The sequence below is a fragment of the Tupaia chinensis genome, unplaced genomic scaffold (genome assembly GCF_000334495.1).
Source record: "Tupaia chinensis unplaced genomic scaffold, TupChi_1.0 Scaffold000381_1, whole genome shotgun sequence".
Classification (NCBI taxonomy): domain Eukaryota; kingdom Metazoa; phylum Chordata; class Mammalia; order Scandentia; family Tupaiidae; genus Tupaia; species Tupaia belangeri.
In genome coordinates, this window is record NW_006159883.1 from 1488470 (window position 1) to 1502559 (window position 14090).

The 14090-nt window shown below is 39.6% G+C and overlaps 1 pseudogene; it reads left to right on the top strand.

Annotated features, from left to right (window-relative positions):
* Positions 1-1046: 1046 nt before the first annotated feature.
* Positions 1047-11179, top strand: LOC102495314 (retinal dehydrogenase 1-like; annotated as a pseudogene).
* Positions 11180-14090: the final 2911 nt, after the last annotated feature.

Here is a 14090-nt window from a genome sequence, read left to right on the forward strand (position 1 = left end):
AATGAAGAGACTGCACAGAGACAAGAAAAGGACAACTCCAGTTCTGGGTCCCAGTTCCTCAAGTGGTTCCCCTTCTGGCTATCCTGGTTTAGTTTACTGAATGTTTTTTTTTTTTTTTTCCTTTTTGAAAAGTATGTATGTAATTAAGTCAAGTGAGCAATAATATGTAAAAGTGAGCCAAATCTAGTGTTCTAGTGGAATGAAATCTGATGTTAATATGGCACATTGAGTGATGTGCATAACTCTTATTGTACTCCATGGCAATTAGGTTCAAAGAGGGAGCAATTAATGAAAATGACTATAATTATTATCATGTCAACAATGCCAAACCAAGCAATTCCAGAGTCAGCTGTAGAGAAGAAAAATTAGAGACAGTGGGATCTTGTTCTGAGATTTTCTGAAGGTCTCCCCATTTAAAAACCAGGAGTTCAGCCTTCCCTTGCTCCCCACTTTCCTAGCAACCAAAGCCTAGGTCCATGAGATCTCACTGTCAAGTGTGTGAGGGCCTCCAGTTGTTCCTCACCATTCTCTCCACCCTGCCTCCCCCTGCTGTAGCTCCAAAGAGGAGGAAAGCTAAGCCTGCTGGGTTGTAAAGGAAGGGCTGTGGGTGTGTTGGAGATACACTTTTCTCATCATGGGGTTGGTGAAATCCAGAGCACAGAGAATTTGAAGCTGTTTCAGGAAGAAGTTACCTGCCAGCTTCCCATGACACATTCCTTCTGAGGTCTTGGTCTACCGTTGGCATAAAGCGTCATCCATGTGGTTCAAAGTCTAGTTCAACTGGAATCTGAATTGAGGACAGGGATGAAATCCTCATAGTGATAGAATGCATGAAACTGCCTGGTTTTCCTCTGTGTTCTTCCATTTTCCATGGACAACTGGGGAAAAGAGCAGATACACAATGGAGGTAGGTCTCAGTTCTGGTTGTTGAGGTTGCTGGATCCCAACCAAATACTGTCATTTCAGTCTCTTTTCCATTGAGGTAAGACTAATAAAGAACACTCAGAACAATGACCAAAACCCAGCATTCTGGAGTCCTGAGACTAGTTTGACTTAAAGTTGCAGTACTTGGAGAAAAATTCATTGACTGTAAGTATCCTGTTTTCCTTTTCCCACATCACTAAGCTAATTCTCAAGTCTGAACTTTGACCAATTAGAGGTGTACTTGTATCAATAAGCAAATATAACTCAGATGTTTTACATGTACTGCTTCCTTAAAAGTGCATTTTGTCACAATTAGCTTTGATCCTGGCATTGGAGCAAAAAAGAATACTATAGAAAAGGGGACTAGACCACAGCCCAGCAGTAATGCAACGCTCTGCAAGACTGACCTACATAGGAACGTTCTGGGCTCACATCTAGAGACCTCCCTGATGACAGTGGATGCACATGTGCTGATGACCCATGGCTGACTGAAATTGGGTAGATCGCTTGAAGAATGGGAGCTGCCTGTCTCTCCGTTTCTGTTTCTCTCTGACTCTGTCTCTCATTCTGAATAAAGAAACTTTTAAAAAGGGATAGTTTAGGAAAGGACCAAGAAAGATTTTCCTAGAGTCCTTTATTATAGATTACTATCTACCACATGCCAAGCACTGTCTTGGGCACTGGAGGAAAGCATTGCGAAATAAGGTCCATCCTCTCCAGGATCTTCCTTAGTCAGGCACTCACCTAAACCAGGGTAATGGCTCAGGGGCATGAAAGAGGGACCATTTCTATCTTGGAGTATTTTAATCACCTTCATACATTTGATACAGACAACCGTGGGTTAAAATAAATACAGAGGGGAGCCTAAGAAAGAGGACAGGGTGGGATAAGCAAGAAAAGTGTAGGAAAGGAGAGGGTGTTATCTTGGAGCTGGAGATGGCTTTGTGCTTGGGTATCTAAGGGCTGTTTTTAAACACCGTCTGAGTCACTCTTCCACCCTCTACCCTCCATGCTCCACTTTCTACCCTCCCCTCAGCCCTCTTCCTGAGTCACCCAGATTGCCATTTCTTACTCTGAGAGGAGAAGGAGGAAAGGGTGTAATTTGTAGAGACTCCCTACCTGCTGCTAGGATATGTACATTAGCCCATTTCACCTGCACATATCACTGGGTGGTTGGCGGGAGTTCTTTTGTGTAAAGATGGGGAAACTGAGGTGCACAGGGGTGGCATGGATGATTTCCTCCATATTACACAGGTGGTAAGAGGCAGTGCCATAATGCAAACTCACATTTAAAACAATCACTACATCTAATTAATGCAATCATTAGCTGCTGGCCCAGCTTCTGTGGCACAGTTGGTAGTGTGCTGGACTACAGAGCTGGATGTCACTCACCAACGATGATTTGAGTCCCCAACCTGGTTGACCTAGAAACATATCAGGCACATGTGTATATCTGAGGACTCTAGAGGGTTGGAGGACTGGCGAAGCGGTTCATGGTATGACTGAGGCCTGTGGAGAGTCTCTCTCTCTCTCTCTCTCATGCAAGCACACTTGTTTTATCATAATTTTGGGGGGAGTGGGGAGAGGTTTTTGCTATAGGGCACATGTGCTCACCAGAAAGACAGAGAGAGACAGAGATAGAAAGCGAGAAATCACCACCCCCCCAGGGGGGATGGCCACACCGCAATCCCTTCTCCTCCATTCTCCTCTTGGGATCTTGGGCATGCATGCACACATGCCCAGCATGAGTTTAAGCCACCAGATCTGGGACTCGAACTGCGGTTGATTACATGGGAGTTCAGTGACTTAGCCATTATGCTAACTGCTGGTCCCAATAATTTTTTAATATATATTTTGATTTTTTAAAAAAGTCAAAATTGGGCCAGGTGGTGGCATGGTAACTAAGGTTACATGGTAGCTAAGGTTACCACATGGCCAACTGAACATTTATGTTCTGGACTTGGCGACTTGAAAAACACAATAGGCACGGTTGCATGTGACCACAAAAACCTGAGAGGAGAAAGGACAAAAAGGGATTGTGGCATGGTCATCTCTCCGGGAGTGGGGGAAGAGGAGGTGCTGTCTCCCCTTACTCCTTTCATGTGCCTTATAGCAAATTAAAAAAGAAAAAAAGTAAAAAACGATACTATATATTGCTTTTTGTTAAAAGAGAGAGATAGAACATAAAAAATAAAATTCTTCCCTTCTCTTCCAAATCATTTGGGATATATCACTATATATTTCTTTCTTGTGTCTACAGACATGTATTTGATATATAATGTATATGTAAACACACACTTTTTATATAAGTGGGGCAGTCCAACTGTGTTGTATTACAAATTGCTTCTGTCACTTCACATTGTGCCATGGCTATTCTTCCATGATGTCAGAATCTTTACAGTTACCATATATTTTCCTGCTAAACTCTATATTCAACTTGATGAATATATTATATCTCATTTAAGCATTTACTTATTGATTAGGATGTCTCCATGCTATTTTAAAATTTAGTATTAGTGTTTTCTAATTAAAGTGTTATATGCATACGAATTTTTAAATTTAAACCAGGCAGAGAAATTCTGAAATGGAATCTTAAGTCTCTTTCTGTCCATTTCAACTTCCATTCTCCAGAGAATTGTCATTGTTGTTGCTTTTGTGGTTTTTTTGTTTGTTTGTTGTTGTTGTTATTTTCTTCTAAGACTTATCATTTCCTTTGAATTAAATACCTATATTTATGTCTGGGGATGTATATTTTAAACTTTGTTTGTTTGTTGTTGTTGTTGTTTTCTTCTAAGACTTATCACTTCCTTTGAATTAAATACCTATATTTATGTCTGGGGATGTATATTTTAAACAACACTTTTTTAGCCCTTTTATCCCTCTTATTAGTTCTTCCTGTTTCCTAAACCCCTAAGAACCTAGGAAATGGGGACTAGTGTCTTTATAGAACTAATAAATCTAACATCTAGGACACAAGGACTCCTTTGCACAACCTTCCCTAGACTGTGCCCCTTGAATACCCAGTTGTGTTCTATATTGGGCACACACTGCTATTCCGGTGTTCTGAGCTCAGCCTTCAGTCAGCAACCCCTCAGTTTATTCATTGAACATTCTTTTAACAAAAGTGTCCTGAGCATTTGCTTTAAAGGCTTTTTTCTAGGGCAAAGCCTGTCTTCTTAGTTTTATCCATCTATAAGCGTGAGCTGGGGTTCATGTCTGCTGGGCACATTCATCAAATAAAAACCTAAAATGAAGTTCCAAATACTATATATGAATTCCATGAGCTTTACTCTTTTCTCTTTAACCATCAGCATTACTCATGGCCTTTATGCATCCACTAGTTTTTCCTCTTGACTAGTTTGGTCTTTTTTAGAGTGTAGTAACTTCTGAAGGGAGTTTTTGGTACAAAACATTCTCTTCCATCTGGGAGGCAAAGAACCCTCGAGTTCAATTTTACTCTGCCCAGCTCTGTGTTTCACTGCACGCATAAAAGATCTGCTGCTTTATGACTCACTAGGAATTTAAGAAGACATTGAGTCCATTCAGTCCTACTCCCTAGAGAAGATAAAAGTGAAGCTACCTAATTCAGATTTGCATTGATCCCATTCCTAAAGATCACTAGGGAGAAAAAGTGTGGAAGATTAGACTGCTCAAACACTAGGAAATCTTCTTCTATGATTGGATGATTGGTTGATGAACCCATAGTTTAAACCAGAATCTTAAAACAGAATACACTGTCCCCCCTTTTTAAAAAAACTGCTTTGATCTTGGTTACCCCCCTTTTTCAAGCTCTCTGGCTGCAGGGCAGAGGTCCTGCCTCAGCTGTCGTACTTCAAATTCCCAGCTCATGTCTTTCAGCAACAACTGCAGGCTGCCGCCGCTGCTGCTATTGCTTCTCCTTCTTAGCACTGATGATTCTTACCTAGATATATTCCATTTATTTTTTTCTACCTTGGGTCCTTTTCTCTTTTTGTTTTGGTAAGCTTATTTATTTCAGAGACACACACACACACAGAGGCACCATCACCTGGGTCTCATATTGTGATCCTGCCCGCAGCCTCCCCAGTCAGCAAGGAGCCATGCACAGGTCAACCCCTAATATTCCATACGACCTAAGCATTGCAGTGTTGCACTAACATTATGCCACTGTGGCTGGGCCTTTTCATTATTTGTTAATACAGGTTCATACCATGTTGTAATCTTTAGCCTGGTCTTCCCAGTTCGGACTGTAGGTGTGCCCTCACCATGCCAGTCACTTTTCATTGCCTTTGTCTTTTTTTAAAGAAAGGGTCATCCTAGGAATTGAACCCATGTCCTCCCATGTGGATACAGCCTGAAAAGTGCAGCATCTGAGCAGTGCAGGCCACCATAGCTAGTACATTTTGAGCTTCTGTGGAAACGAGGCTAAAACTGCTCTATTTCAAATGAAAACTGACCAGAAACTGAGCAATGAACCTTTTTCAAGGTTGGCTTTGCCATCACCTGGATGTAATACCAGGCTAGTGACGACAAGAAACCTGGCCTTCATTTTTCTCACCTGTAAAATGAGATTAGTATAAATGACAGAACCTACATTGAGCTTGACACACTGGTCTTTTTTTCAGTTCTTAGAAGTATTCCACCATCACTACCACCATACGACTCTGTAAAAGTTGTTCCTTTCATTTAAAGTGTGGAGTTCTTCCCCCATCCCATACTTTGGTAAATGCTTTCTTTGGAAATATCAATTAATGGTAATTTCTCCAACAACTAAGTCAAATATTCCTTCCATACCACTATGTACTTTTCCTTCAGGACATCAATCACAGTTCTAAATTCATATTGCTTCGTGAAATTATTTAACTAATGGCAATCTTTTATAGTAGCCCATGTGAGAACACATACATCTATTTTCTCTCACCAATTCATCTCCCATCCCCTATACTCAATAGATATTTGTGGAATAAGTGAATGGACATACACAAACAATAGTTATGAAAATGAGACTATGCAGGCCAGTCATTTAGCACTACATTGATATTATTAATAATATCTTCTCTGAAGCATATTTTATAGTTTTACTACCCACTGTAAGAATGACAAGGTCTGCAGGGGTAAGATATATGAAAATTGTGTATAAACTGTGAGACACTAGACAAATAGCATTTTGTGATCATCAATATCCCTTACTTCTTTTTCCTACAGTCACCTCAGTAATCGTCTGAACATCCATCTAATGCATATGTTCACACAAAGACAACTGTACATCTGTTACTTGATATGTAGCTACTGTGACTACTAATTATATTCATAAACAGATCATAAGCCATCTATCAATGGCATCATTATTATAGGAAAGGATACAGTTTAAGGAAATGGTTCTCTTAAAACTCAAACATTTGTCACAGAGAAGAATGAGGCAAAGGGAAGAGTGAGTGCAGGACTGGGGACTGAGATGGTGCGATAGTTAATATTATGCATCAGTTTGACTGAGCCACAGTGTGCCCAGATATTTGGTCAAACATAATTGTGGTTAAAAGATTTTTCTTCAAGACTAGAACAAAACAAGGGACCAGCAGTTAGAGTAATGGCTATGTCACTGCACTCCCATGTAGTTGACCACAGTTCAAGTCCAGACCCAGTGGCTTAAACTCACGCTTGGTGCGTGTGCATGTGTGCCCAAGATCCCGAGAGGAGAATGGAGAAGTAATTTTTTTTAAATAAATGAAAACAATGCAAGAGTGGCAAGTTTCAAAACATATGCCTTCCAATAAGTTTATTAAAGTAGGTTACTCATGACCGTGAGACTTAGAACATTTTTGCATTATTACTAATAAAAATCTTTTAAATTACTAGCTTATTAAAGTCAATAATTGTGTTTTCTATCTCTCTTTTTAAAATTTTCTTCACAACATAGAATACATATGTTACAGGGAGGACGTAAGAATTGGAAAATTATTTGCTGAGAACATATATGTGGATGTACTTGATTGAGACAATGCACAGTGTATTTTGGATGGAAAATTCATTTGTGTGTTGTGATGGTGTAAAGTGAATTAATAAATTAAAAAAAATTACTAGCTTATTAAAGTCAATAATTGTGTTTTCTATCTCTCTTTTTAAAATTTTCTTCACAACATAGAATACATATGTTACAGGGGTTAATGTGATTTTGTTACTAAAATCCAACTTTCTTCTGCCCTCTCTAAGAAACTCCTGCTTCTGGAAATCGTAAGTGTGTGTAAGGCAAGAAACAGAATCACATACTATCGATATCTCAAGGGAGGTGTAGTTCCCAGGACCAAGTTATTTATATGAAGAGTATGCAGGGAGAAATGCGTTTATTTCACAGTATTAAACAGAACTAAGTAAAAACAAAACAAGCTTTTGTGTAGCCTGGATTATTTTGTTTACTAATCTGTTGCAGCCATTTTTATGAAACGTTTTAATCACAACAGGAGATAAATTTGATAACATTATAAAATAATACCAAATGAGCGAATTTAATATTCCAGATCGCAAGCAAGCCAATTCTGTGGGGAGTCTTGTGTTTTGTTTTGTTTTGTTTTGTTTTGTTTTGTTTTGTTTTGCTTTGTTTTGTTGCCAACCAAGTTAAAAATACAGAAATAATCTTAACAAATTAAACTATTAGAATGCCTTAGAAAAAGATGAAATCATTCAGATCCCATAATTTGGGGAATATTTACCTTAATGTCCAACATAAAGGCTCTATAGACGCAGAAGTAATTCTTCTGGCTTCTCTTGGAAGTGTACTTTTTTACACCAAGCACTGGTATCTCATTGTTTCAAATGAGCAAATATAGCTGCATTCACAAAACTGAAGGATACACAAGGTCAGATTCTATACAGAGTAACATTCAACAGTCAACACATGATCCAGTAGAGTAACAGAAATACTACAAAAATTTTATAAAATTGGTTGAATTGATTCAGTTTCAAGAAACTCTTCCAAATCATTGATGATTATGATACAATTACACTTTGAAGATATTAAATATTTACCTGATCATAGTAGCTAGTGTATGTTTTTAAAGAGTAATTTTTTCTTAGAATTTGTGAGCCCCTAAGTATGTATATAATGTCACTTAATGATATTTTTTGCATTGAACAATAGTAATAATATTTCTTGGTAGTTTGAAGTACTGAGATCATTGGTTTTATAAAAAAATAACCCACTAAAAGTCTATACCCATCTCTTCCACCTAGTCAGATAAATAGATAACTGTTTTGGATGGTCCTTTCCAATGCAGGTAACATTCACACAAGTTCAGCTACCTTTTCTTGGTAGTAATGACAAGGATTTAAAAAATTCTGTGCTTTATAAGTACAACAAAAGAAAATGTTGAGATAAACAAAAAATATCATTTGGAACTAACTAACTAGTTAGTTGTTGGCTACTAACTCACAAGTTTGTATTAGAAATTAAATTTATCTCCTCTGTGATAATCATATCCTTAAAGTTTCCTAATAGAGAAAAAGTCATGGAAAAGAACTTAAGAAAGAACGTTTCTAAAACTTTTCTAATCATTTTATTGAAGTCATGGACTTTGCAGACGAGGAATTTAGAAAGAGCTCAGCAGACGTGTCCCTCTTTACAGTGTCTGGAGCCTCAACTGGAGAGACCCTAATAACCAGGAGCTAGGATCAGCTGCATGTCTCATGCCTGGCTTTGGGGCCAGGGTGACTTTTTAGACTCAAGCTCGGCATCTGGATCAGAATGACTTGAAGGCTGGGGTCAGTCAGGGCTGTCATTGGAGAGTCCACGAAGGGCCTCTTTGTGCTTTGTGCTTGCTCATAGGATGGCAGTTTCATGGTGTTCTTAATTCTTACCCAGCCTCTCAAGGCTTCAGTAGTGTGTGTCCAGTGAACAGAGCAATAGCTGCATGACTTTTATGATATAGCCCCCAAAGTCACATAGTGCCACTTCCACTATTTCTGGTCAATGCAGACACAAGCCCACCAAGATTCAAGAAGTAAGAACATAAACTTGCACTTCTTAATGACAAGAATAGCAAAGAATACATGGCCTGTTTAAAAATCACAATAAAACTTTTTACTTTTCCTAATTTATTAGATACATTTTCAGATCTCCTATCTACCACCTGTAGAGTCAGAGCTCTCCAGAGAAACAGAGCCAATATCCTGTGTGTATGTGTGTGTGTGTGAAAGAGAGAGAGAGAGGGAGAGAGAGAGAAAGGGAGAGAGAGAGAAAGGGAGAGAGAGAGAGGAGATCCATTACAAGGAACTGGCTCATACAGCTACGGAGTTTGGTAAGTGAAAAATCTGTAAGATTCCAGTCATCAGGCTGGAAGCTCAAGAAAGCCTATGATCTAGAACAGAACCAAATTGCTGAACCTGTCATCTGTGTTTCAGGAGCTGAACCAGAAATGGCATCCTCAGGCATGCCAGACTTTCCTGTCCTACTTAGCAATTTGAAGATTCAGTACACTAAGGTCTTCGTAAACAATGCATGATTTGGTGAGTGGAAAGAAATTTTCTGTCTTTAATCCTGCAACTGAGGAGCAACTCTGCCAGGTCGAGGAAGGAGATAAGGAGGATGTTGACAAAGCAGTGAAGGCTGCAAGACAGGCTTTTCAGATGGCTCTCCATAGCAAACTATGGATGCTTTGGAGCAGGGATGAATACTATATATGTTGCCCGATTTAATTGAAAGAGATCATCTGCTGCTGGTTACAATGGAATCGATGAATGGTGGGAAACTGTTTTCCAGTGCACATCTGTTGGTTTTAGGAGGCTATATTAAAATGCTGCGCTAGGGACCAGCAGTTAGCGTAATGGCATGTCGCTTGACTCCCATGTAGTTGACTGTGGTTCATCCCCCGGACCCGGTGGCTTAAAATTCACGCTGGGCGCGTGTGCATACGTGCCCAAGATCCCAAGAGGAGAATGGAGGAGAAGGGATTGAGGCATGGCCATCCCCCCTGGGGGGTGATTTCTCGCTCTCTGTCTCTCTGTCTCTCTCTGTCTGGCGAGCACACGTGCCCTATAGCAAAAACCTCTCAAAAAAACAAAACAAAACAAAACAAAAAAACCCGTTGCGCTATTGTATTTCTCGCTCTCTGTCTCTCTGTCTCTCTCTGTCTGGCGAGCACACATGCCCTATAGCAAAAACCTCTCAAACAAACAAACAAACAAAAAAAACGCTACGCTATTGTGTATGCTGGGCTGACAAGATCCAGGGCCACATAATACCAGTTGATGGAGACTTTTTTACTTACACAAGACATGAACCTATTGGTGTATGTGGGTCAAATCATTCCTTGGAATTTCACATTGCTTATGCTCATTTGGAAGATAGGGCATGCTCTTAGCTGTGGAAACACCGTGGTTATCAAAGCAGCAGAGCAAACTCCTCTCACTGCTCTTCACATGGCATCTTTAATAAAAGAAGCAGGGTTTCCTCCTGGAGTAGTGAATATTGTCCCTGGTTATGGGCCTACTGCAGGGGCAGCTATCTCTTCTCACATGGACATCGACAAGGTGGCCTTCACAGGCTCAACAGAGGTTGGCAAAATGATCAAAAGAGCTGCTGGGAAAGCAATCTAAAACGGGTGGCCCTGGAGCTCAGGGAGGGGGGTGGGGGGAGCCCTTGCATTGTGTTGCTGATGTTGACTTGGACAATGCTGTTGAATTTGCATACCATGGGTTATTGTTCAACCAGGGCCAGTGTTGTACAGCTGCATCTAGGTTTTTTATGGAAGAATCAATCTATGGTGAGTTTGTTCGAAGGAGTATTGAGCAGGATAAGAAGTATGTTCTCAGAAATCCTTTGATTCCAAGAGTAAATCAAGGTCCTCAGATTGACAAGGAACAACATAATAAAATACTTGACCTCATTGAAAGAGGGAAGAAAGAAAGGGCGAAGCTGGAATGTGACGGAGGCCCGTGGGGGGAGTAGAGGCAACTTTATCCAGCCCACTGCGTTCTCTAATGTTACCAATGAAATGTGCATTGCCAAAGAGGAGGTTAGGTCCAGTGCAGCAAATCATGAAGTTTAAATCTTTAGATGATGTGATCAAAAGAGCAAATAATACTTTCTATGGCTTGTCAGCAGGGATCTTTACCAAAGATGTTAACAAGGCTGTAACGGTCTCCTCTGCTCTCCAGGCGGGGACAGTTTGGGTGAATTGCTATGGCGTGGTATCTGCCCAGTGTCCCTTTGGTGGATTCAAGATGTCTGGAAATGGATGAGAATTGGGAGGATATGGTTTCCATGAATACATAGAGGTCAAGACAGTCATGAAAATCTCTCAGAAGAACTTCTCAAGAAACGACAAGAGTGGAGGAGAAAACTCTTCAATAGCTAAGCATCTCCTACAGTCACTGAGATAGTTTCAAATATGAAATTGTTCTTGATTTTTTTAAACATAAGCTAATCATATTTGTATTAATATTACACATAGAAAACTTGTCATGTAGCTTATTCTGAAAGAACAATTTGTCTTCTGATATATGAGCCCAAGTCCTATGCTAAATAAAAAGGGTGGATTTGGGCATGAGATTTCTCTAGCTCTGTCATTACTATGTGCTTCTCATTGTGGCTTCTTTTCCAGGATAATCATTTAATAGAAGAGCACCAGCTGCCACTTAGCTACTTTCCCTTAATGGCTCCTTGAAATTCTTAACATGTTAACTGCAGAGTCAGCTGCTCTGCTCCCAATAGTTCTGATGTCCTTGGAGTGTCTTAATATGTTCCCTAGAATGTCATGTCTGATTGTTACATGATGCAATGCCTGAAATACTCAGCTGTAATCTGAATATAAAGTGAAATAAAAACAAATCTGCATAAAATAAAGAAAGCCTATGATCTAGTTCAAAAAGTAAAACAGCAGGCTGCATAGAACTAGAAGAGTTGAGGTTACGGATGAAGTCCAAATGCAATGTGCTGGAGACCCCCCTCTGGCTTGGGAAGGCTATTCTTTTTGTTCTAGTCAGGCCTTTAGCTTGTGGGATGAATCCCAGTCATGTTATGCGATCCAAACTACTTCATCAAAGTCCACCAATTTAAATGCTAGTCTGATTCAAATCACTCTCATAATAACATGCAGAATTATGTTTGACACGAAGAATTAACCATTGCAGCACTCCTATATCACATTCTTAGATTTAAAAAAAACTTTTAAAATTCACTTTATTACCACATAATTTGCATTTTAAGTGTCATTCTTCCTTCTTAGTTACTGCCTTTTTGGTTTCATCAGAGCTTGGAGTCATTCTCCCTAAATTACAATACTATTTAGAGTGGCTGTAGAGTTACATATATTTGTTCTATAATTCTCAATTCATAAAGAGTTTCATAGAGGTCTATCTGCTTTATGTTAAAATTATGTAACGCACAAGTTGAGTACGGGGAAGAAAAAGCCCCTGTGATCTCTAGTATTAAGTTATCGGAGAGCAGCTAAGGAGATATTTTGCTCCTACTGCAGATTGTCGTTGCCATTTGTTAAACTGATTCTGTGACTCCAGCCTCCATTATTCTCATCTGTATTCCACTCTGTTTCCTGCTGCACTATTTCCTCCTCACATTAATAAATACTCATTGTAGAGGGCTCTCAGTTAGTCAATGATTGTACAAAGCTTGAGCCATAAAATGCAGGCATTCTGCTTCGACTACACAAAGTTCGTCATCTGTGTCTACACTGCCTTTTCTACTTCTGCTTTTAGTAGTTATTATTAAAAAAAATAAGCAATGTAAAAATTGTAAGGGGAGAGGCACTCCTACATGGTTGTCTTCAGATGGTGAGCAGAGCCCCAGATAAAGGCTTCTGTTTGAATTTTTGTAGTCTGAGAAATGTTATGATCATCTATGGACTGAGCTAAGTGATCCCTGGAAAACTCTCCTATTAAATAAAACTCTATTTCCTGGGACTAGCAGGTGGCATGGTGGTTAAGGCACTGGACACTCCCATGTAGCTGACTATGGTTCAAGTCCCAGACCTGGTGGTTTACTTTCTCTCTCTCTCTCTCTCTCTCTCTGTCTCTCTGTGTGTGTTTCTCTCTGGTCAAATTTAAAAAAAAATAAGTGAGTGAATAAATAAAAAATTAAATAAAAAAATTAAAAAATAAAACTCTATTTCCTCACTCACAAAAGACTATTTCAGAGGAACAATTTTTTCCCTAGAACTGAAATGGATGTTTGTTCACCAATGCCTGTAGTGTTAAAGTGCAATGTCCAGGGCCCTATCTAGACCAATTGTATCATAATCTCTAGTTTAAGGGCTGTCTCAAGTATTTGCATCTTTTTTCATTAAGTAAAGTATACATAATATAAAAGTTACCATATTAATTTATAAAATTATCAATTTAATTAATTATTATTATTATTATTTTCATTTGACCAAAGAGAGAGAGAGAAGTGAGAAAGCTAGCCACCAGGTCCGGGACTCAAACCATGGTCGGCGTATGAGAGTCCAGCACCTTAACCACCACACCACCTGCTGGCCACTATTTTAATTTCTTAAATATTTTACAGAGGGCATGTGTACTCACCAGAGAAAGGAAGCACCACCCATGAGGTATGGTCACACCACAATTTCTTTTCCTTCATTTCTCCATTCTGTAGGATTTAGGGCACATACTCCGATGAGCCTGGTGTGTTTTCCAAACTGTTAGGGCTGGGATTTTAGTCACATGTTCAGCCATGTGAGATCTGGCCGCCTTAACTACTAGGCCATGGGACTAACCCAACTTTTTTATTTTATTTTATTTTATTTTTTATTTTTATTTATTTATTTACTTATTTTTTAGGGAGAGTTTTCTTGCTACAGGGTACTTGCACTCACCAGAGAGACAGAGAGACAGAAAGTGAGAAATCATCCCCCTGGTGGGGAGGGGGAATGGCCATACCACAATCTCTGCTCCTCCATTCTCCCCTTGGGATTTTGGGCATGCACGCGCACACCCCTGGCCTGAGTTTCAAGCCTCCAAGTTCGGGACTCGATCCACAGTCGACCATGTAGGAGTCCAGCAGCGTAACCATTATGCCATCTGCTGGTCTCACCAGCCCACTATTTTAATTTTCAAGTGTACAATTCTATAACATCAGTATATTCACATTGTTATGCCATCATCATCACCATAACTCTTTAGAACTTTATCATCATCCCAAACTAAAACTCCATACCCACTAAACAATAACTCCATTC